Source organism: Myxine glutinosa, chromosome 11, assembly GCF_964187855.1.
Source record: "Myxine glutinosa chromosome 11, kmMyxGlut1.1, whole genome shotgun sequence".
NCBI lineage: Eukaryota > Metazoa > Chordata > Myxini > Myxiniformes > Myxinidae > Myxine > Myxine glutinosa.
This window is the reverse complement of record NC_136271.1, coordinates 289,720-313,939: the sequence shown is the minus strand read 5'-3', so window position 1 is coordinate 313,939 and position 24,220 is coordinate 289,720. Positions and strand designations below refer to the sequence as shown.

General features: G+C 37.7%; 1 protein-coding gene and 1 long non-coding RNA gene across 6 annotated transcripts in view; one reads left to right on the top strand and one right to left on the bottom strand.

Moving 5' to 3' along the window:
* LOC137417753 (alpha-soluble NSF attachment protein-like) overlaps positions 1-24,220 on the top strand; it is a 323,838-nt gene that overhangs the window by 176,720 nt on the left and 122,898 nt on the right. The gene's annotated exons all lie outside the window — the stretch shown is intronic.
* Positions 18,533-19,641, bottom strand: LOC137417752 (uncharacterized). 2 transcript variants are annotated; one of them, XR_010982489.2, is made up of 4 exons: positions 19,276-19,641; positions 19,022-19,184; positions 18,749-18,898; positions 18,533-18,576 (listed from the first exon to the last, which is right to left on the bottom strand). It is a non-coding gene; the product is annotated as an uncharacterized LOC137417752 (long non-coding RNA). The 2 variants fall into 2 exon arrangements; XR_010982488.2 differs by having other exon boundaries at positions 19,022-19,632.

Below are 24,220 nucleotides of genomic sequence, written 5' to 3'. Positions count from 1 at the left end.
TGCCTCGGTGGTCCTTTTGTCCATCCACATACCTCACCAACGGCTCCCAACAGACTAGCTTTCATCGCCATCCAACCACTTTCAAGCTCAACCACATCATCCTCGACCCTACTCAGCCTCTCTTTTAATGCCTCCCTTACTGTCACCTCTTTCAACCTCCACACCTTCATTCTCGGTTGGTACTTCACCCGCCGAGCTCTCCTCGCACCTTTCACCCTTACGTCGCAGACAACCAAGTGGTGCTGTGAAACAGCCTCCTCCCCCGGGATCACCTTTGTGTCCCGGAGGTGCCCCCTATCTCGCCTACGCACCATCAGGTAGTCAACGGTTGTCGTGGACCCACCTGACGTGTATGTAACAAGCTTATTATCTTCTTTCTGGAACTGAGTATTACAAATCAACAAATCAGCTCCATCAGCAAACTCCAAAATCCTTTCACCGTCTCCATTTCTCACACCATATCCGTAACCCCCATGAACTCCGTCAAAACCATCCATACTCCTTCCCACATGTCCATTTAGGTCTCCCCCTACCACAACAACTTCCTCATCTTTCACGTTTTCCATCAGCTTCTCTATCGCACACCAGAACTTGGCCTTTTCTTCATCGCTTCGACCAATGTGCGGAGCATATCCCGAGATGACGTTCACCAAGAGCTTTCCAATCATCATTTTCACCATCATCAACCTATCACTCACTCTAGTCACACTCACCACACTGTCTACAAACTCCTCAGAAAACAGGACACCAACACCATTCACGCCCTCCAGGCACCCTTGCCACACAAACTTGTATTTCTGTCCCTGCCTACCGTTCACCATTCTCACACCACTTCCCTTCCATCTCGTCTCTTGCACACAACATATGTCCACTCTTCTTCTGACCAATACTTCCACCACTTCTCCTGATCTCCCTGTCATTGTCCCTACATTCCATGTCCCAAACATCAGAAACCGATCTCCACTTCGGGCTGTACCCTGCCCATATGTAGTTGTAATTGTCATGGTTCCCTTTTTGAGGCAATGTTTTTATGGCTGGATGCCCTTCCTGACGCCAACCCTCTTAGTCGTCTTTTACGACACGCAGGGATACGGTGTACCTATTCTTATCCAGGGTACACACCGGGAAACGTTTAAAACATGGAAATTCTGGGGGGAGGAGGGGGGGGGGGCGGCATCAAGGGAAAGATAAAATGAAAATAACCCCTTCAGCCGGCACTTAGCTTGGCGTCCCAAAGAGTACTTTCAGGAGCTTGGCGGCTGTTGAAACTGGGGTAGCCACTCATGCGGGAAGTGGTCCAAAATGGCGGTGTAGAACACCGCGCGTCGAAAACACAACAAGCGTGAGGCGAGCAGATTAGACGGCCTCCTTTCGATTCTCTACCGTCAAGCCCAATGCGGCCTTCAGCTTCCAAGAGCCCAGCAGTTGTCCAAAACCTCGTGTGGGTTAATCGAGATCAACGTTCGTATCTTTCCGGAGCCGTACAATTCCTGGAATTAACGTTTTTGAGCATCCAATGACCGTGCTCTCAGTCCGTGGTGAGAAGGAAGCAAGGCCGCGTCGCGAGCTCCGTGATCTCACACATGCACAGCCGCCATCTTGTATCACTCTAGTCGGCGCACACTAATCTATACATTCTACCTGGTTCTAAGGTAATCATTGTCTGCCCCTTACAAACGTAACAATATAATACAACTATTTTGTGATACACAGAAATGTAAAAAGAAATCAAAACCCATAACTTGTATTCTCAGCGATAATACGAATGATACACCTTCACCCCAAGATTTAGATAAATCATGAAAGAACCTCGTTATCTTTGATGATTGTGTTAATGAGAGAAACCAAACGGTTATGGATAGCTACTGCACAAGAGGGAGACGTTCTTTTTGTAATTGTATTTATCTCAGTCAATCATACTTTCAACTCCCTCGTCGCCCAATAAGAAACAATGCCAATACTTTTATTTTATTCAAGTTAAATTCAATAGATGTAAATAATGTTTTGAGAGACAATTGTTCTACATTATGTAGTAAAAATAAATTTGAGGAGTATATGAAACATACAATTGGAATATATACATACTAGTGGGGTCACCCGTGTGGATCCCACGGGCATGGACGTGTGTGATATTTGGACATCTTCCTTTAGATGCTGCACCTGCACATTCAGTTTTACAAAATGATTACTGGCAATTTATCAGATCCACAAACTGATGTAATCCACACAATGTATTTACTTTACATAATATTGTTATGAATTTTGGGTAGGGGGATATATAGATCCAGGTATATCTGCGTAGGTTTTATGCTCCGGCTGTCGGGATAGGGAATCCTCACCTGTAATAAGTTTGTTTCGGCGGCTTGTTGGATTAAGTGTATATCTGTGATCATACAAGGATGATCGTCTGATAGGTAGAGTAGGGATTATGCTAACTCCCCGGTATGTCGCACCTGTGATCATATCCGGTGTCCTGTATGGCAATGCACTCATATACATTAGTTAGGCCCAATAGCGCAACACACTAATTAATCCCCCCAGCCACAATAACGAAGGAACTGACGGAAGAACAGACCGGAAGCGGCCGCGCAGTATTACACCATGGCAATGAAACATCGGGCAGGCGGGCCGAGAGCCACGCCCAGGAGGACGCGTGATTGCCGGGGGAGGGGTGAGTAATGAGCAGGTCGCTGATTGGCAGAGTAGGGAAGATGGACATTCCACACAGATTGGCCACCGACCGATGACACCAACACCAAAGGCCAATCAGGGAGGAGGGTCCGAAAGACGTGGAAGAAACGACGTGCTCATTGGAAGGGAAGCGCCAGTGATGTCAGAGGATGCCTGATAAAAGTGAGCAGAGACGGACATTTTCTCCCTTCCTTCTTCTCTCTTCGCCCCTTCGCCTCTGCCTATCTTCGCCTCTGCTTTCTCTTTCCTTCTTGCCTTCTCTTTACGTTGGACCCTTGCTCATTCGCCGATGACAAACGGTGGAGTGCCGACGATCATCCTCCCTCCCTGCTCGCGCAGGGACGCGAGGCTTGCCACGCAGCGGCAGACGTTGGCCTGGCAGCACGTGAGCGAGAGGTGTTATCAAGGCCTGGTTAACGGGGCTGCATCGAGGCCTTTCTTCCCACCAATCGGAGCCGTGGCAGGCTTGTGCGCTTTGAGCTGACAATCCCAGACTATCCCTGACACCCTGCAGCCAGACAGAGATAAGCTCACACTACACAGAACACGACGATTGCTTTTTATTAATTCTTCCTGTGTCCGTTGTAGAAGTCTGGTGTGGGGACGTCCCGATATAGGGGTTTAGTTTTTACCATCGCGTTCTTGTTATCGGCATCCGTGGCAATAAAGCCTTGTTCTTTTGTACATTCTAATTCCGTTTATGGCTGAGTTACTTTTTGCAGGTTTGAAGACTGCGCACAGACCGTGAGGTAAATTCCCGCTTCTTATTATTCCCCTTCTTCCTCCCGCGAGTGTATAGGAAATCCACCATTGATTGTCGCCTTCGTAACGCTTGAATTGCCATCCATGATTTCCCGGTATTAACCGTGGGGAATCACGTGACAACTGTTGTCGAGGAGTGGGATTTTGAACCCTCTGGATAAAATTTGGTGTCAAGGGTGTAGAGGATTTGGAGAAAAATTCGTTATAGATTGAGGCGATAAAATTTTAATAATCGATTGGGCTTGTGTGGCGTGAGCAGTGCGTCACTAAATTTAAATTTTTCTGAGGTAAAACGCGCGCGGGGAAACTACCTCCTCTCGATAGATAGAGGGGGTTAGTAAAATGGAGGAGGAAAGAATAGAAGATTCGGGGAGTGTTCGAAGTGAGCCGATTATAGATGGGGTGGAGGGTAGTAATGGAACCTCCCTCGCGACCGAGACGTCCCAGTAGGAGAGATATGTTGCTTCTGGGACACCTCATTTTCCCATTCACTTACATGTTAAATTTTCCCCTCCCTCATTATCCCAAAACACCTCTATTTCTCCCACCCTCATCTTTATGAACCTTTTGTCTGTAGTACCTATCCTTAATGTTGTTCATTAGACCACTCAAACACTACAAATATTTGTTTTCTCTTATAGACCTATAATCCTTTTTCTACATATCATCTGGCAGATTAATCTTTGACCCACTCAAACATTTTCCCATTCACTTCCATATTAATTCTTTCCCTCCCTCATTGCCCCTAAACACCTCTATTTCTTTCACCCTGTTCTTTACGAACCTTCTAACCTTTTGACATGTTATCCTTATTCATTAGACCACTTAAACAATGGTCCTTCTGTGTGAACCTGTGATCCTTCTGACCTTATGGACCTTTTAACCTTTTACTCTTAATATCATCTGGTGAATATAACCCACTCAAACATCGACCCTACAAATATTTGTTTATGCGTGGGAAATAATTTAATTCTCCTGCAACTCTCCTCACCGTCCAATATATTGACAAAAAATATGTTTGAGTTTGGTTCTTTCTCAAGATATTTTAACTGAGTTAAGATAAAATGGTAAACCTCCCTCAATGTTCTTGTTTGAGCGCCTCCAGTGCCACATACCATTTTTAAATTAAAGTATATATTTTCCTGACAACCATCAAAGTTTTCAGTCCACTCAAAAATATTTCCATCCTTTTTACCCAACTCACCAGTATTTAAATTAATTCTCTTATTTGTTTTGTGAACTTTTTTACCAGTTGCCTTTTCAATTATACCTATTTGATATTTTTCACATTCGTTATGTTTACCATTTACATACCAAGGTTGATTACACCTCCACTCTTTAGTCTGGTTGGTACTTGGTTCTATCATTTATATAATAGTAAAAAAGGCGGCGGTAGCCCGTTAAAATCCCTAACCCCATTATCTTATCACTTATATATATATATATATATATATATATATATATATATATATATATATATATATATATATATATATATATATATATTACCACTTATATATCTTATCACTTATATATCTTATCACTTATATATCTTATATAACCATAAGGGAGGCTATCAATTCCATTTTCTAAAATAAACCTCTTATCATCAAAAGCCCCCAATGCTTTCTTATTCATCTCTTCTGTATATAATTTATGTTTATAACTTCTTATTCCATTAATCTTTCTAAACTCTTCTTTTTTTGTTGTTAAACAGTTATAATAATCCTTAAAGTTTATTGTCTCTTTAATAACATTTTTCTTTACACCTTTTAACTTCTTATCAGTCTTTTCAACGTTATTCACAATGTATTTATAAGCATATGCCTTAGACCTCAATCCCACAAATTCACTCATAACATTTCCTCCTAATTCATCCTTGAACTTTCCAATCACCTTTTTATTTTTAGAAGAGAACAACTCACTCCCTGGACTGTAATTACTTGTATCATAGATATTAATGTCCTTTTTCATGTCTGAATAAACATCATCAGTATTAATTTTCAAAATAAAACTATCTGTATCCATATAAAGTAGATTAACATCATTTTGATATTTCTTCCTCAAGTTATTGTAAAAGTAATCATACATCAAGGACTTTGATAAATCAAGTATTGAGGTACCAATGTAAATAGGTTTGTCCATTTCAATACTCTCTTTAACCAAATGGATCGCACAAAAGTTCTCAGTAAAGACCTCGGCTCTTATAAAACTCGGTCTATTAATTAATTTTGATGCTTGTTCCCAAGATGTTGATAGTCTGATATTTTGTCTTTTCCTCACATTCTCCATGGTCTTACCAAAGACCGCATTATTCATCAATTTATAAAAGTCTTTCTCAAAATCTGTTTTTGACTCTGTTCTTCTTTGTGTATTAAAATCAATGTACCCCTTTAACCAATGACTTTGATTGAACTTTAGAACCCGATGGATCTTCTCTACTCTTAGACCTTTTGATAAATATTGTCGCAAATTTCTTTGGTGTAGAACATAATTTTTCTTGTTATATAATGTAGTAAGTAATTTTTCTGTTGATTCACCTTTTACATCAAACGATTGTTGATAATCACTCAACCATTCTTTCTTTGGAATTTCTTTCTCACAAGCAAATGGAAGATCTTTATCTTTATTATGAAGTTCTTCGGGATATTTAAAATCGACCTCAAAATAATAACCGACCTTTGAATCATCCAATTCTTTTTGTGTAGAGATACATATATCTTGTAAAACCTTTTTGTAGTCTTTTTCCTTTACCCATCTTAGTTTACCATAAGGAAGAGCTTGAGACATTGCCCAGCCATACAAGTTGTTTGTGTCATAATACATGAGATAGGAACTATCTTTCTTTAGATCATAATCTGGAAGATATTTGTTATTTGCTTTTGAATATCTTGATGAGCAGACTTGTGAAATTCCCCCTCTCTTTGCTCTCTCTATCATCAGGAGCATATCAACATCGGTTATCAAATCCAAATCTTGTTTAGTCATTTTCAACATAGCACTCCAAGCAAGACCCGGTGCTGTGAAATAATGAGCAGGATCCAAGCCATATCCAGAAAGACACACGGATCTAAATGCTTCGAATACATCTGCTAGAAGAAGGACATCAGTCTTGAGATATAGATCATGATAATCACCCATATTATTGATATTGTAAAAGTCCCAAACTTTCTTAGCATGTCCATAATCATCATCTGAAACATTGCTATTATTTAGAATATTGTAAAAATCTTCTTTTGGAGGAAGTTTCTTTTCATCAAATCTTTTAAATGAATCCATATAGTCGTACGGGTAAATTCCCTTTTGTGTTAGGAGTTCCGTATCCTCATAATTACTCTCCAAACATGGGAATTTTTTCAAATTTTAAACTAGGTTAGCAAGAGGACTAGCCATGAATTTATATGTATCCAAGAATCGAATTCTTGTAGTTGGTCTTGTTGGAATGATCTTTGTAAAGGAGATGTATTTTTGATCTGTACTTGGAATAGCACTGATACTCCCAGGAGTCTTTGACAACTCTTTAATAAACAAGTGTGTATCATAATGAGCGTTGTTATGAAGAAAGACAGGAATGAAAGAGGGGAGTTTATAATTAATATTACAACTTTGATGTGCTGGTCCTCTATATTTACCAGTGAGATGACAATGATCTCTAACCTTTAGACCTTCACCAATTTTCTTCTCACAAATATGACAAACATTGTTTTTTCTAAATTCCCTTTTCTCTTCACTCGTCAAGTACATTGGTTTATTGGTTTCTCTCATTATCGTGGTTAATCGAACACAGTCTTTTTCTAGTCGTTTCACAAACTCCTCTGGGGCATTTGAGCCTCTATACTCCTCTAACTTGTTATATTCATCACCAACGGATGATTTGATATAATAACAAAATCCGCAAGGAGTATGTTTTTGATATTTATTTGTGTATGATTCTTTTGGATCTGGAGAAGCAGTATCAATTTTTTCTAAAATACTTTCAAAATCAGCATATATAACAAATGGATGTTTTATTGTTTTCTTTTCATCTTTGAATGAGATCTTTGAGCCTTCTTTAGACATTTTGATTACCGTTGATTTATGTTCTCCACAATACTTTGAGTGTTTATCCAATCTTTCTTGTGAATGGAAAAAGTTAAGACAACGTAAACAAATATATATTTTATTTGTTCTTTTACATACTTGTGGTTTTATTAATTTAGCAATATCTTTGATGTATGTGTAATGTGAATTTTTCTCTGAATTAAAATATAGAAGATTAATATGAGTTTGTTTACAATTGTCAGAAAGCTTTAAGACCTGAATGTTGCTTGTTTCTGTTAGACCATAAACATTAACTGATAAATTATTCATCTTTTCAAATTTAGGAATATCATTTAAAGTCAAAGGAAACTTTAGATCTTTCGTATTTAATGTATTCTCATATTTTTTATAATGAGATACTCTTTCATCATGAAAATGTGGAGGATGTAAGTGTGCTAGAATAGACCAGAGAAAACATTTATTGTCTTTATTTTTGATATTGATAACTGCTTTTCTATTTTTGATAACACTGGGTAAATCAATGTAAGAAGAAGCTTTTAGAGGATCTGATTTAAGAATATGAATATCGATGTAAATAATTTTTCCTATATTGAATCCACTTCCTACGATTGAATTATCCACATCTTGCTCTTGTTTAATAAGTTCATCATAGACTCCTGATGTTTTAAAATCTTGATATGAAGATATAAAGTGCGGTTCAGTTCTCATGTATGGTGTATCTATAACTCCTTCATCCTTTGTCATTTCTAATTTTACCCCCATATAAAATTTAAGTGGTTTCATTTCTTTTAGTGTTTTTTCAATCAACGTTTGAACAGCGGGTTTAACTATTTCTACAGCATCAACTATAGACTTTGGTTGAGGAGGATGAAAGCCAAAGATTCGAATCCTGATATGTCCTTTGAAAGCACCATCAGTATTTTTAATAGTAAACAATTTTGACAAGTGTTTGTTAGTTTTAAGATGTATTTTGAAGCCTTTCTTGAGGATATCTTTATTACAGGTAGAGCAGTGCGTTGTTTCCTTTTGAATAGGAGATAGTAGGTGAAGTAGTTTAACCGTGTGTCTAACAGTATTAAGATGTTTTTTGTATTGTTTATATTCTTTTTCACAAACGTCGCAATACGTTGCTTTATTCATATTTATATAGGAAAATTATACTTAAAGTAAATCACTTTTTTTAATTATAAAATCATTATCATTATAAAATTCAAGAATAGAATCGTCATCTGAGACCATTATACTATCATCATAATCACTATCTGTGTCCATTATACTATCATCATAATCACTATCTGTGTCCATTATACTATCATCATAATCACTATCTGTGTCCATTATACTATCATCATAATCACTATCTGTGTCCATTATACTATCATCATAATCACTATCTGAGTCCATTATACTATCACCTAAACTGCTGTAATGACTCATATTTAGTTATCAAGAAAAATATTTCCATCAATATCAATATATATTTTTTCATTAACAGATTCAATCTCTACATTTTTAATATCAAAGGTTATCTTTAAATAATCTCTAACTATCATGGAACGAAATAACATTTCTCCAGAAATATTAACATCATTCATTTTACTTAGATCTACATCCTTTGGGTTATTAAAGAATATACAAATGTTTCCTCTAGAGCTGTTGATAGTCTTATCATTCTTTTTCAAAATATCATGATCAATTACACTTTCAAGCTTTGAATAAATCGCTAGGAGTAGTGGGGAAACTTTCGTTAGGTTTACTTTAATGGATGTCTTTCCAATCATAGTTAGAGCTCTTCCTTTAAATGAAATAGACGAACTCATGTTGTTTTCCATAACTGGTTTTATCCAAAAATTCCCATATTTATCTTTGTTTAATTTAACATCTTTGACATATTTTTCTATATCTTCCACCGAAGTAGAGATTGATTGAAATTTGTCTTTTGTGTTTTGAAACATTGTATTTATTAGTTAAAAAAACTTGCGTTTAGTTTAAGTAAAAATTTATTATATAAATATGAAAAATCATAAACTAGAGTTAAAATTTCCTGCCTTTCATTATGGTAAATTAAACAAAGAGAAATATATGGAAGAAGAAGATTTTGAAGGGCCTTTAGAATTTCCAGACTCACCATATGATCAATTTGAGAAATGTCTGGCTTGTGATAGAAACGGACTTAATAATGAGGATTCATATAAACAATGTATTTTCTGTGATTATCTTCAAATTAATGATAATAAAAAATATTTTAAAAAATAGAACAATTCAAAATTAGAGCCAAAAATGAAATACTTTACAATATTAATAAGAGGAATGAATATTAAGTATTATGGTGATAAAACCCCATTTCTTTCAAGGGAAGATAATATTTATATTGAGAAAATGTATAAGGGTTTAATGATATTTATTATTCAAAGTGGTTTTAATGGAAATGTTAATACAAGATATTATATAAATAAAATAATGAATTATTATAAAATTAAACCTGAACTCAGGATAAAATATAGAGTTTCTAAAATAGCTCAAAAAAAGTTGGATGACTTGTTTTCCAAATATATAAATGAATGATTTTTTACCCGTTTGGGAAAATAAGATAAAATTTAATAACCATAAAAACATTCCAAATTAATTGAGATGTCTAATAGTTGGTTCAAGCGGATGTGGAAAAACCTGTTTACTTTTAAAGATGCTCCTTACCCCAAACTTTTTGGATTATAATAATTTAATAATTTTTACAAAGTCAAGTTTTCAACCCGAGTATCAACTACTATCACAAGGTTTTAATGCGGGTCTTAAAAAGGAAGACATTATCGGTTTATTTAAACTTCAAAACAAACTAAATGATTATAACATTGAGGATATAATACAACTATTTTGTGATACACAGAAATCAAAATCGAAACCCATTACTTGTATTCTCAGTGATAATACGGATGATATACCTTCACCTCAAGATTTAGATAAATCAAAAAAGAACCTCGTCATCTTTGATGATTGTGTTAATGAGAGAAACCAAACAGTAATGGATAGCTACTATACAAGAGGGAGACATTCTTCTTGTAATTGTATTTATCTTAGTCAGTCATATTTTCAACTCCCTCGACGCTCAATAAGAAACAATGCTAATACTTTTATTTTATTTAAGTTAAATTCAATAGATATAAATAATTTTTGGAGAGATAATTGTTCTACATTATGTAGTAAGAAGGAATTAGAAAATTCTATGAAACACACGATTGGAAAATATAAATATATTGTTGTGAAACAAGATGAGATACTAAATGATATTTTTCAATAAATAAATACAGAAAATGAATACCGACGAAAGAGCAAGAAAGTTTAAAGAACATCAAGAGTTGGTTTCAAAAGTTGTTAAACAACAGGAAGAGATAAAGAAGAAACGGAGACAGAAACTAACTGGTGAAGAAGCCTTTGAAAGAAAACAAGAGAAATTCTTTAAACCACTTTTGAAAACTCAACACTCACCTGCAGCCCCCACAGTAGAATTTACTCCGAAAAAACTTCAAATGATCAAAGATTTTAGTCAAATGACAGAGCAAGAACTTGGAGAATTAGAATATGATGATGAAGGATTATTTCGGAAACTTGAGGAGGTAAATCAACCCCCTAATTATGTTGTGGAAGCTCTTCAAAACAATGAATATTCGGTGAATTCAAAAACCAGAGCAGGTCTCATTCCAACAGAAGAACCAGCACAGTTTTATCTTGTGAAAGAAAAGGTATTGATATTTAATGATAAATTGGTATTCTTAAGTTCTACTCAACCAAATGTTGAATTAACTCCAAGATTAATGTTTCTTCTAACAAACTCTGGATTAAATGGTTCAAAATATTTTGAGGAACCACTTGATATGGAAAGAGAGGAAGATAGGGTATATATTGATTTACTAAACTCACTTGATTATAGAGTTTCTGTTGCTGGTAAAAGTAAGAAGAATGAGAAGGAGAAACATATTATTGATGCTTTAAGAAAGCTTGGTTCAGGTGTTAGTTTTCTTCCAAATGACCCATCACAATTAGTTAATAGACTATTATTGTTGTTAGGTAGTAAGAAGGCTGGAAACAACAATTGTTTTAATGAAACCTCAGCCATTTTAGATCAGTTGATGAATATGAAAATAATTAATAAATGTCAATACAAAGATATTTTATTAGATATTAAATAAGATGAGAAGCACAATTCTTAGTTTTAATTTCACAACGAGCGATTACACAGCTTCATTCCCTTACCCACTACAACTTGACCCCCTTACCTCATATGAGGCATCTTTATTGTCGATGGAAACTTATAATACCTTGTTTAATATCACAGAGAAAAACAACAAGTTTAGTTATAATTCAGGAAGTGGATATAAAACTATAACCGTTTCACCTGGAGCTTACGAGATTTCTCAAATATCTTCAGAAGTCTCTCGCCTTATGAAAGAAAAAGGTGATGAACCAAAAAATATTGTAATAGATATTCAAAAACACACTTCAAAATCAACTATTAAACTTAAAAATAATTATAAAGTTGATTTCACGATTGAAAATTCGTTTAGAGAGCTATTGGGTTTCTCTTCAAAAAAGATTGAAAATAACGGGACGTTTTACAGTGATATTCCAAATAACCTCCGGTATAAATTCAGTATTAATTCATTGTGATTTGATTGATGGTGCTTATAACGATGGAATAAGAACAAATACAATATTTTCATTCAGTGCATACTCAACCCCGATTGGTTATAAATTTAATATGGAACCAAAAAATCTTGTCTATTTATCTGTGTCAGGAAAAACCATATACAGAGTAAATTTTAGGATAACCGACCAAGATAATCGTATGATATCCTTTAATGATGAAATTATATCCATCAGAATTCACCTACGTGAAGTTTTTCAATAAATAAATAATGGTTATTGTGAGAAAACACGAGTTGGGAAAATATAAAATAATTACAGGGGAGGGCATGTACCTTTCACCATACTATAAGGGTGAAGGTATGTTTCTTGGGAGAGGATACTATAAACCTAAGAGACAACGAGGTGTAGGTCATCAATTTCGAAATAAAGGAGATGGGATAATTGATACTCTAATGGGTATTGGTTCAACCATCCTTAAACATAAAGACCTAATTGGTTCAACTGCTTCTGCCGTGGGTTCAGTTGTGGGTGCTATAAAGAGTATAAAAGATGCTCAAAAGGAGTCTCATAAATTACAAGCAATCAAAGAAATAAAAAAAGGTAAAACTCAACTATCTTCACAAGAACGACAAAAAATCATTAAAATACTTGGGTCAGGGTTTCAACAATTTTAATGCTATATAAATACAAGTATGGAAGCGATTGATAGTATCTATGATTTGGATGATACGATTATCATTTCAAACTCCACTAAAAAGGAAGACTATTTTAAGGTAAATGCTATAAAAGGAACAGACTGGAATTCAAACGGAACAAAAAGTTTTGAAATAAATAATCAACAAACTTACTTGAATATAGCTGATAGTTTCTGGCTGTGTAAATTTAAATTCACTAAGGCTGCGAATAATACTAATGCTACACTCGTAAATGATTTCTTCTGGAAAATGTTTGATAGTGTTCGCCTGTATATTGGAACACAAGAGGTTGAAGCGGTTGATTATGTCTCTGCTACATCTGAAATGATGAAATTTACACTATATTCGTTTGGTGATAGAATGGGTAAGGGAGCTGTTGAAGGTTTTATTCCTGATATGTCAATGGGTACAAACACAGACCCTGGTTATAGTCAAAGGAAGGCAATGTATAATGATGACACAAAACCAGAGAATAGTTTTACCGTAGCAGTACCTCTGAAAGGTATATTTGGATTTTGTGATTATGACAAAGTTTTGTATGGTCTTAAAATTAGATTTCAACTACAAAGGAATGATAATGTAAATAGGTTGCTTTTTGGGGTTGAAAATGCTTTTGGAGACAACAATAAATTTGTTATTAATGATTTGTGTTGGTATATCAGTGAATATACTCCTAATCTTAAAACGGAAGAGATGTTAAATAGAAGACTTAACTCAAAGAAACCGCTAAATGTATCATACCTTAAAAGAAGATGTCAACACGTTAAACTTGAACACACTACCTACACTTGGAATTTGGGTGTTCTTCAAGGAAAGCCACGATACCTCTGGCTCATTTAAAAAAAACCAGATGGAGAGGACGGTACTAATAAGAATAATGCCCTGAGTGATAATGCTAATGTGAAACAACTTCGGGTTGCTCTTGATGGCACATTTTATCCGCGAGATAGATTGGAAATTGATTGGGAAAAAAATGATTATGCGGAAGCCTACAAGTCCTACCAAAAGGTGTGTGAAAGTAATGGTAATAATGATCCTATTTTGGATATGGTTGCGTTTCAAAAACTTTATACAATCTACTCAATTGACCTGAGTTCTCAAAAGGAAACTATAAAGTCTAATAGAGTAGATACTTCTCTGTACATTGAAAGAGGAGAGAATGAAGAAGTTGATGCTTATTGTTTACTTTTGGAGGAAACAGAATTGCAGATTAATACAGATAATGGTGTTATGATTAATATCACATAGGTTTTTTCTCATAAATAAATGGTTGGGGTATATGTTAATCAAATCAATCTTAATAAATTAACATCTTGTATTCAAAATCAAAAGCCTTGTATTATTAATGTTAATACAATTCAAAGAAAAGGAGCTGTAAGAATTGATGTTTTACTCACACACACACAAGTAAAAACACTAAATGATACTGGTTCACTTAAAATTAAAATGACAAAACCTATGTTGAAGAAATATTCAACACGGGAAACGAGTGGAGGATTTCTCCTGTTTCTAATTCCTTTACTTGCTGGTTTAAGTGCGGCGGGAGCATTGACTGGTGGTATTTCAACAGCGGTAAAAACTGTTAACGAAAGGAAGGCACAACTAAAAGCTCAAAAAGAATTGGAAAGACATAACAAGGAGTTGGAGAAACAAATTAGTGGAAGTGGTGTAATTGTGGATTTTACTCACCCACTGCCTGATAAAGTTAGATTGTTGGTTGGAGAAATGCTTTCCTCTATCGCTCAAGCGGGTGTTAAACTAACTAAACGGGGTAATGGATTGTATCTTTCTCATAAATAAATGGATAAATGGTTTAAACAATTTGGAAAGAATACAACGTCAAATATAGAACTAGCTAAGTATTGTAAAACACTAAAAATTGATAATGTGGTTATTTGTATGAGAGATGAATTAATACATATAAATAAGAATACAAAGAATATTATTATGAATTTAGACACACAGAATGGTACTCATTGGGTTTGTATTCATAATGGTCAGGATAAATATTATTTTGATAGTTGTGGTATTCCACCACCTGTTGAAGTAATACAATTCATACAGAATGGTGTTTATCAAACATTTCAAGTTCAAGAAATTAATTCTAAATGTTGTGGTCAATTATGTTTATATGTATTATTTCAACTCAACAATAATGAAAATTTTTATGATATCATTTTTAATCTAATATAAATGACTTATGTTGGAAAAGATGGTTCTATCTTTGGAAAATCCTCTCAGGATATTGATTTATCAAATTATTATACAAAGGCACAGGCTGAACGACAAAAATATAGTATAAGTAAAAATATTAATATGAAGAATACTTATAAATTAATCAATTATCCAAACCCTACAGATGCGAATGACTTGATTAGATTCAGTGATTTATCACAATATATATCTTTAAATAAAACAGCACGTTTTGTGAAACAAGTAAAATTTACAACCACAACACCTGGTTATACTAACCATACACCTTTCCTCATTGAATTTAACTACCTGCTTACAATTGAATTTTATAAACAAGGACATATGGTTAACATGCGAATTAATAAATGGGGATATGAAATGCCTGATTTAGGGTATAATTGGTTTTTTTCAATAAACTTAGAAGACCTACATGATTTTAATCAGTCCCGTAAAGAAGAATATTATCCACTTGGTGAGGATAAGGATCTATGTGGAAGTACAATTATCAAACAACAAATACATGATTTTAAGAAAAGAAAAATATATGGTAGTATAGCGATGGTTAACATGACAAAGAAGGAAGGTAATGAGATAAGGATAGAAAGCCGTGGAATACAAACCGATTTGGTAGTGGGAAGATGGGGTGGTATTACCTGTCATAATATTAATCTCACATATATTTCTGATACATAAATGGCAGGAAGAAGACTACAAGAGAATTATAATTTTTGTATTGAGGGATACCTTCAAGAAAAGGGTGCTCGGTTTTACATACCGTACGAATTGGAACATACACATGGAAATTTTGTCATTAAAAACTGGCCTTATACTGATATTGCTAAACCCACAAATAGAGACTTGTTAAAAATATTAAATAAAAATGAACTTCTCAAAGTTATGAAATATAAAACTCTTTTAGAAATTATCAACAAATCTTATTGGTACCCTATTATGAGAAAAATAATTATAGATACAAGAATATCTCAAAATCCAGATGAGTATATGTATAATATTCTTTGGGGTTCAAACTCAAGGGTAGCAAGGGATGAGGAAGGAGTTGAAGAAGAGAAGGAGGAAAGAGAGAAAAAGGAGAAGGAGGAAAGGGAGAGGGAGGAGAAGGAGGAGAGGGAGAAAAAGGAGGAGGAGAGGGAGAAAAAGGAGAGGGAGAAAAAGGAGAAGGAGGAGAGGGAGAAAAAGGAGAGGGAGGAAAGGGAGAAAAGAGAGAAGGAAGAGAGGGAGAAAAAGGAGAAGGAGGAGAGGGAGAAAAGAGAGAAGGAGGAGAGGGAGGAAAGGGATAAAAGAGAGAAGGAGGAGAGGGAGCAAAGAGAGAGGGAGGAAAAATATAAAAAGATGGAAATCAGTGAGATTAATAAAAGATTGAAGGTATTACATCAAATAAATCAAACTCAACGCACTGAGGAGGAAAATAAAGAAATTAAAAGTCTAATGGAAATATTATTTTCAAGAATGACGGCGTCAATGTCTTCACTTTCAGGGAGGAGATTTAAACGAGAAAGTGGTGAAGAAGAAGAAGAAGGAAAAGATTATGTGGTTGATGATGTTGGTGTTATTGACTTTAGTTAGTTTTATTTGTAAATAAATGGAGGAGAGAGTGAAGGCATTCCTTAGGATTCTTTATGTTTTAAAAATGAAGATAGAAATGTATATGTTAAAAACCAAAAAGGTTTTGATCCTCTGTCAGAATTTTTCTGATAAATAAATATGAGTTATTGTCTCAAATGTAAAAAGAAAACTAAATCTAAAAATATCTCTTATGTTAAAGCTAAAAATAATAGAGTTTATCAAAAAGGAATATGTCAAGTGTGTGGCTCTAAAAAGTGCCAATTCATCTCTCCTAAAAGAGGAGGAGACATACAAAGGTTTCTCTCAGGAAGTAAATTTACAACAACTGGAATTCCAGGGGAATTACATCTACCTGGATATTCGTTCTGTGGTCCTGGAACAAACCTAGATAAAAGATTAGATGAGGCTGACAATCCTAAATCTTGGTCTAAACCTATAAATAGGGTTGACGAAGTGTGTATGAAGCATGATATTGCTTATGGGAAAACCATTACATTGGATGAAAAACATGAAGCAGACAGAGAAATGTTATATAATTTGTCTTTGATACAAAATCCTACATTGAGAGAGAAAGTTGATAGGTTTATTGTTTAAAAAATGATAAGTGTCAAATTGAAACTTGGTCTTGGTTATTCCTCAAAAAACTTTTAGGCTCTAATGATGTCATCAAGACTGAGGAGCTTTTGGCTGAAGAATTACACAAACCTATAATCACAAAGTTTAAAAGAAGGAAGGTTTATTCTAAATACACCGACCACATATGGTCCGCTGATTTAATTGAATTGAATAATGACAGGGGATACAGGTATGCTTTAACCGTTATTGATTTGAGGAGTAGATTTGCCTGGGTTGTCCCTTTAAAAAATAAAAGGGGTGATACTTTAATGTTAGCCTTTAAGATAATATTTGATCGGGATAAAAGGAAACCAAAGAAGTTATGGACTGATGAGGGAACAGAGTTCTATAACAAAATATTCATGAAATTTCTTAAGGGGAAGGGTATTAAATTATACAGCACCTTTAATGAAGGAAAGGCAGTTGTTATTGAGTGTTTTAATCGTACTTTCAAAGAGAAATTATATAAAAAATTCACACAACTCGGTTCTCAAAAATGGGTGTATTTAATTCAGGATATTGTAGATGATTACAACAATACAGTTCATTCATCAACAAAATCAAAACCATCAGAAACATTTACAAAATTAGAATATGAAAAGGAGATAAATTTGAGAAAGCCCAAGTTCAAAGTTGGTGATATTGTAAGGGTATACAAATGGAAAAGCCATTTTGAGAAAGGTTATACACAAAAATGGACTAATGAATTATTTATAATTGTTGATGTAATGGCTACAAACCCTTGGACTTACAAATTAAATGATATAAATCGAGAAGAAATCTTGGGTTCATTTTACTCGCAAGAATTACAAAAAACAAAGCTAATAATTCATTAAACAACATTTCTATTCACCCCACCCAGATTAGCTAATTTAATTAGTGGTAATAAAAAAATAAATTAAATAAATAAAAATCATAAGCCACACCCACACAGACCACGCCCACACAGACCCCGCCCACACAGACCCCGCCCACACAGACCCCGCCCACACAGACCACACCCATCATCCCCCCACCCTCCGTGCACCCCCACCCTTGACCCTTCACCCCCCTCATCCCACCCCACCTTCCCCACACACACAAGGGGAGGGGAGGGGTGGGATGAGGGGGGTGAAGGGTCTTTGGCAGGGGTGCACCTCCCCGTTCCCTCCTTTATTCTCTTTTTGTAATTAATAATTAAATAATTGTAAACAAAACAAATATATATAAATAATAGTGAAAACATTAAAAGCTTCATATTACTAAAACATTTTCCTTGAGGTATTATACATTCAACTTCTTCCCAGCACAAGTCATCAATTTGTTCCCAGCACAAGTCAAAGACAGCAGATGTGTTGAGTTTTTGAATCTCTTCCTGAAGACAAGAGGACAAGAGGGGAGAGAAAATATTACACACACACACATACACACACACACACACACACACATACACACATACACACACACACACACACACATACACACATACACATACACATACACACACACACACACACACAAGGATATGAGGATATTGGGATACATACCTCTAAAAAATCGAGCTTTGTGTTCAAGTGGTCGAGTTGAAAATTTAGGGTACCACATGTTGACGGGAAATAACCACTCTTTGGAAAATCAAAAGCATCCCACTCAAAGCCGTGGTTGTGGTTGTGGTCATCTGTTGATGGTGTTATATTCTTTCAAAAAAGAAAGAAAAAACGTTAATAATTTCTCCTAAAAGATACATTGTATTGACAATGAATAAATAAATGACAGCTCGCGTTTAATGGTACCAATCAGAGAAATGAATAATTAATTACCTGAGACAAACTCCGATGGTGATCATCTTCTAAGAACGGTGAAACATCGAATTCATTCAATCTGTGAGGCAGGTCGCTCCAACCAGTGTTCAATTCGTTGTAAACCTCTTGTGGAACAACTTGAAACTCTGCCAAGACCAGGTCATTTTGAAAACCTGAATTGCTGTAATAAAAAAATATATCATGAGTCATATAAATTTAAATTAATCACATACAAAGCTCACATCACCAGTTTAATTCTGAATGAAACTTACCAAAGTCCTGGTGAGTATTCTTCATCAGAGTAGAGAGTGAAATAAGACATGTTGATGCTCATGTTCTTCGGTTCGTAATGATAAAAACAGCACGGCAACACGACCTTTATAATGACCAAAATGTATTTTCGGGAACAGAACTCAGCTTTAACATTTCGAGGAAACAGGAAATAAGACAATGAAAACTTTCTGGGAAGTTATCCAAGTCAGTGAAACAACGTCATTTCTCAAAAGCGAATAATTAATTTTAAAAGGGTTTGAGTATGGTGATGGAAGTTGGAGGAGAATTAAATTATTTCCCACGCATAAACAAATATTTGTAGGGTCGATGTTTGAGTGGGTTATATTCACCAGATGATATTAAGAGTCAAAGGTTAAAAGGTCCATAAGGTCAGAAGGATCACAGGTTCACACAGAAGGACCATTGTTTAAGTGGTCTAATGAATAAGGATAACATGTCAAAAGGTTAGAAGGTTCGTAAAGAACAGGGTGAAAGAAATAGAGGTGTTTAGGGGCAATGAGGGAGGGAAAGAATTAATATGGAAGTGAATGGGAAAATGTTTGAGTGGGTCAAAGATTAATCTGCCAGATGATATGTAGAAAAAGGATTATAGGTCTATAAGAGAAAACAAATATTTGTAGTGTTTGAGTGGTCTAATGAACAACATTAAGGATAGGTACTACAGACAAAAGGTTCATAAAGATGAGGGTTGGAGAAATAGAGGTGTTTTGGGATAATGAGGGAGGGGAAAATTTAACATGTAAGTGAATGGGAAAATGAGGTGTCCCAGAAGCAACATATCTCTCCTACTCGTCCCCGATGGTTTTCCAGGCCATAATGCAATTTATGAGGGCCGATAGTGAATGAAGCAGGGAAGAAAGTGAGAAAATGAATAATAAACTAGAGGGAATGAATAACAAAATGGATGCACAGGGTGAACAGATGCAGGAACTGAAGGGACAAATGAAGGGAATGAGTAATGATATATGGGGATTGAATAGCAAAATGGATACCCATCATGAAGGAATACAACAACAACAACAACATGCATTTTAAGGCCATTTTCCCTGCTAGAGCGGGGGTTAGCCTTGCGGTCCCCATGACAATCTTCTCCATTTTGCCCTATTTTCTGCATCTCTCCTTGTTAACCCCCTTGCCCGCATTTCTTCTTCCACCATCTTTAGCCAAGTCTTTCTCGGTCTTCCCCATCCTCTACTTCCTTCTACATTCATTTCCATCACTCTTCTCAACAAGTCACTTTCATCCTTCCTCAACACATGACCAAACCATCTCAACCTGTTCCTCTTCACAGCATCAATCACAGGCTCTATTCCCATCATTTTTCGCAATTTATCATTTGTCTTCCTCTCTCTTAACGATACTCGTCGATACTATCATGAAGGAATGAGGTGGATAATAAGGGGAGGCAGCGAAAGACTGGATGCCCAGATTAAAGAAACGGAAACCACATGTGAACAAACGAATGAATTAAAGGAAGAACAAAAGAATGGTGCCAAAGGGGCCCAGGAGCTGGGAATGGCAATTTAATTTAAATGGGAAGGAAATTTACAGGTAGATGGGGAGTGTCTCGAGGTAAACGGGGAGTGTCAAAATCTAAATGGGGAATGTTTGACTGAAGAAGGCCTGGAAGGTTGTTGGGCCGAGTGGATGTCACAATTCACCAACAGGGGGAGCAATTTGAATCCTTGCTGCACCAGGGCATTTGTGCAGAGCAAGAAGGGGTAGAGGTATTGGGGGTCCGGGTAATGGAGCCGGGCCGGGTATTTATTGATGATGGCCTGTGGGGGCCAGAAATGATTTGTAATGATGATGATGATTTGATCCAGTGGCTGGAGACCTGGGGCAATAGCATCGAGGTAAAGGTTGACCAGGCCCAAAGGAGCTTGGGGGTTGAGGTGAGTCGGTCCAAGGAGGTGTCCGAGGGGACCCTTACCACGAACCATGATTGGGTAACAGAGGCTCCGAAATTGGATACCCAGCAGGGGAGTGTTTTGGCTCCGGGCTGGATTTGGATATGGAGGAGTCGGGAGATAGAGCCTTGGAGGAATTGGTCTCCATAGGGAATGTGGAATAGCTGCAGGGAGGGGCAGAACAACCTGAGGAGGGGATTGTTACCTGCAGCTGTTGTGGTTGGGCACACGAGGCAAACATTTTTAAAAGGAAATCTAAAATCAAATTGGAATGGAAATTGGATGTGGAACAGCCATGGTGGGAGTTGGCCCCCGGGCTGCGGAATTTGGACCAGGAAAGGTCATTGGGGATGGCCTCAGGGAAAAGTTGCCCCTTTCAAAATTTGGTGATGCCAGCCAGCTGGGGGGCTGTGCTGGCGAGATTTGGACGTGTGGTCCAGCCATGGGTGGCATGGTACAACCTGGGCCCCACGGGGGGATGGTGGAGTGTGGTGTCCCTTGTCCATCGGGGCACCGCCTGAGGGTGTGGCTTGGGCCAGCAGGGTCACTGGACCCTGGTGGGGGTTACGACCTCCAGGGTGTCCGAGGTGGTTTCTCACAGGCCTGGATGGCATATTATGAGGACCACTAGGGGGAGGTGTTGTAGGTCGCGCTTTGGTGGCGGCATCACGGACAGCCATCAAGGGCCTGATGTGGTGACCGCCCGGGCATGCGGACTGGCACTCTCTTCCTGAGACTCTGGGACAGCCAGCATGTGTTGACCTGCCATGCTGTGCTGGTCTATGGACGCGGGTCGAACTGCATGGACAGGGATGGATTATAGCCCACCGGACAACCATTGGAGCATCTGTGGAACGTGATGGTGTGAGAATGATCTTCCACAGATGTTCCATTATGATTTGTGGACTCTCGGCTTTGGAAGAGAGCCATAGGATTGTTGAATCGGAAATTTGTAACAAGCCGAGCACATGGGCCATGCTCGGCCGGCATGTGTATCGAGAAGCATCTTTCTTTGGTGAGATTAGTAAAATGTGAAAAATATTTGGCACTGGTAATGTGAGGGTTAGGTGCAAATTTAAGGGTGAATTTTGAAATGCAATGGTGGATACTGACAGCAGTGACACCATTATTGATCCAGGTGTGTTAGACCAAAGTGTTGGAGGCGGGGATAAAATTGATAGATTAGCAGGACACAGCCTTCAACTGGTCACTGGGGCGACTGCACCAATATTTGGGACACGGAGTTGTGGAGATGTAGTTGGGTAGTCTGGAGGTCCACATGGTGCTATGGGTGTCCTAGGTGTGTGCACTATGTCTTCTGAAGGAGTCAAGTGTAGGTGGGCACTGGGGGCTGCAGTTGTGTGGAGTGGGGGATGAGGGTGGCACAGGTGACGTGATGTGGATGCCACTCACTGCGACCGCCTCCCCCAGGGCCGAGGTAGTGAGTGTGGTTGTGTTGTTGCCAGCAGGTGCTCACCACATTGGTCAGCTGGGGCTAGTGTAGCTGTGTTCCTCGCAGGGGGACAGGGGAGGTGTGGGGGGCAGAAGGATGGATGGTGGGTCGCACCCTTATGGACACTCATGGGCCATGTTGGCGTTTTGACTGCTCAGCTTGTCCCGATAACCCTTGCACAGTGGAGGTGCGGAGCTGTCGTGGCCACATGTAGTTTAGAACAGTTCACCATTGGAGGTGGATCCACATACCTGCCAGTAACAATGGGGATAGAAGAGCATTTTGGAGAAGGTTTTATCGGCCCAATGAGAAATTTTGGGATTCTGTAGGGTGGATGGCACTTTTGGACCTGACCAACTGGCAACTACCTGCACATCAGAGGTGAGGTAAGTGCTTGACTGTGTACTGTCCCAGGCTTCAGGACTTGCTTATTTAAATTGGGGACATGTAATTTGGAGAAGGGGGGTGGGTGAGAGTAATGGCATGGCTGTTGAGGGTGATGGGATGTGTGCCACAGTGTCTTGTAGGTGGCGTTTGTTTATCTGTAGAGGTTTGGTGTTTTTATGTGGTCGTGGAGAATGGAAATGAACTGGGAATGTGAGTGATGATTATTGTGTTTTTTTGGAAATGTGTCATTTAAATGTGAATTGGGGGTTTCACATGAGAGCAGGCCATGGCAAACCTTGGTGACATCTGTTCATTGAAAAATGTGTTGAGAACGGAATGGCAGCGAGGGAGGAAATGTGTTTTGTGGATTTTGTGGATGGGGAAGGTGCGCATGTCTGCAGGTACGGATGAAGCTCTAGAGGAGCGATGACTATGACCCCCTCTGCAGCAATTACCCCTGGCAGCCAGTGGTGACTGGAAATTGGAGCCAATCGGTGGTGGGGTCTGTTGGGCGCCTTGGGGTGGGAGACTCCCGGCAACACGTGAAGCTGCAAGGAAGCAGGAAGCAAGGGACCCTTTTGTTTGACGACCCCCACCGGCGGTGTGTGAAGACCCCCACTTGTTCATGACGAGTGAGCAGAGGGGGGGCTGTGTTATGAATTTTGGGTAGGGGGAGTTTGGGGTAACGGCGGAAAGGGGCTGTTTGACTGTCACGGGGCCAAGAGACTGTGGGCAATGAAATTGTAAGTCAAGTGACTTGTTTTTGGGACTGTGGGCACCACAGCCTGAAGTGCCCCCACCATCTTACTTGTGCGGTACGTCCCCGCTGCCTAGTTGAGAGAAACCCACACACGAAAAAGACATCTGTGCCATGGTCCTGCAGGAGGGTGGAATAAGTGCTTGGTAATGATTTTGTGTCTTGATGATTTGTGGAATGTGTATGAGTGGTTATGGGTTTGTGTTGAATGAATGTGCATGAAATCCACCGAGCCATGTCACTCACCTGTAACACCAGGACAGGGCCCGTGGAAATTTTGGGTGCATTGGGATGGCCCCGCAGGTAATGTTGTGTCTTGTGGCATCCTTCGGGAGACGCGGTCTGTAGGAAGGGGTTGTACAAATGTTTATATATGTTTGTTGGAATTTTTGAAGTTTTGAATAAGGTTAAGTTTG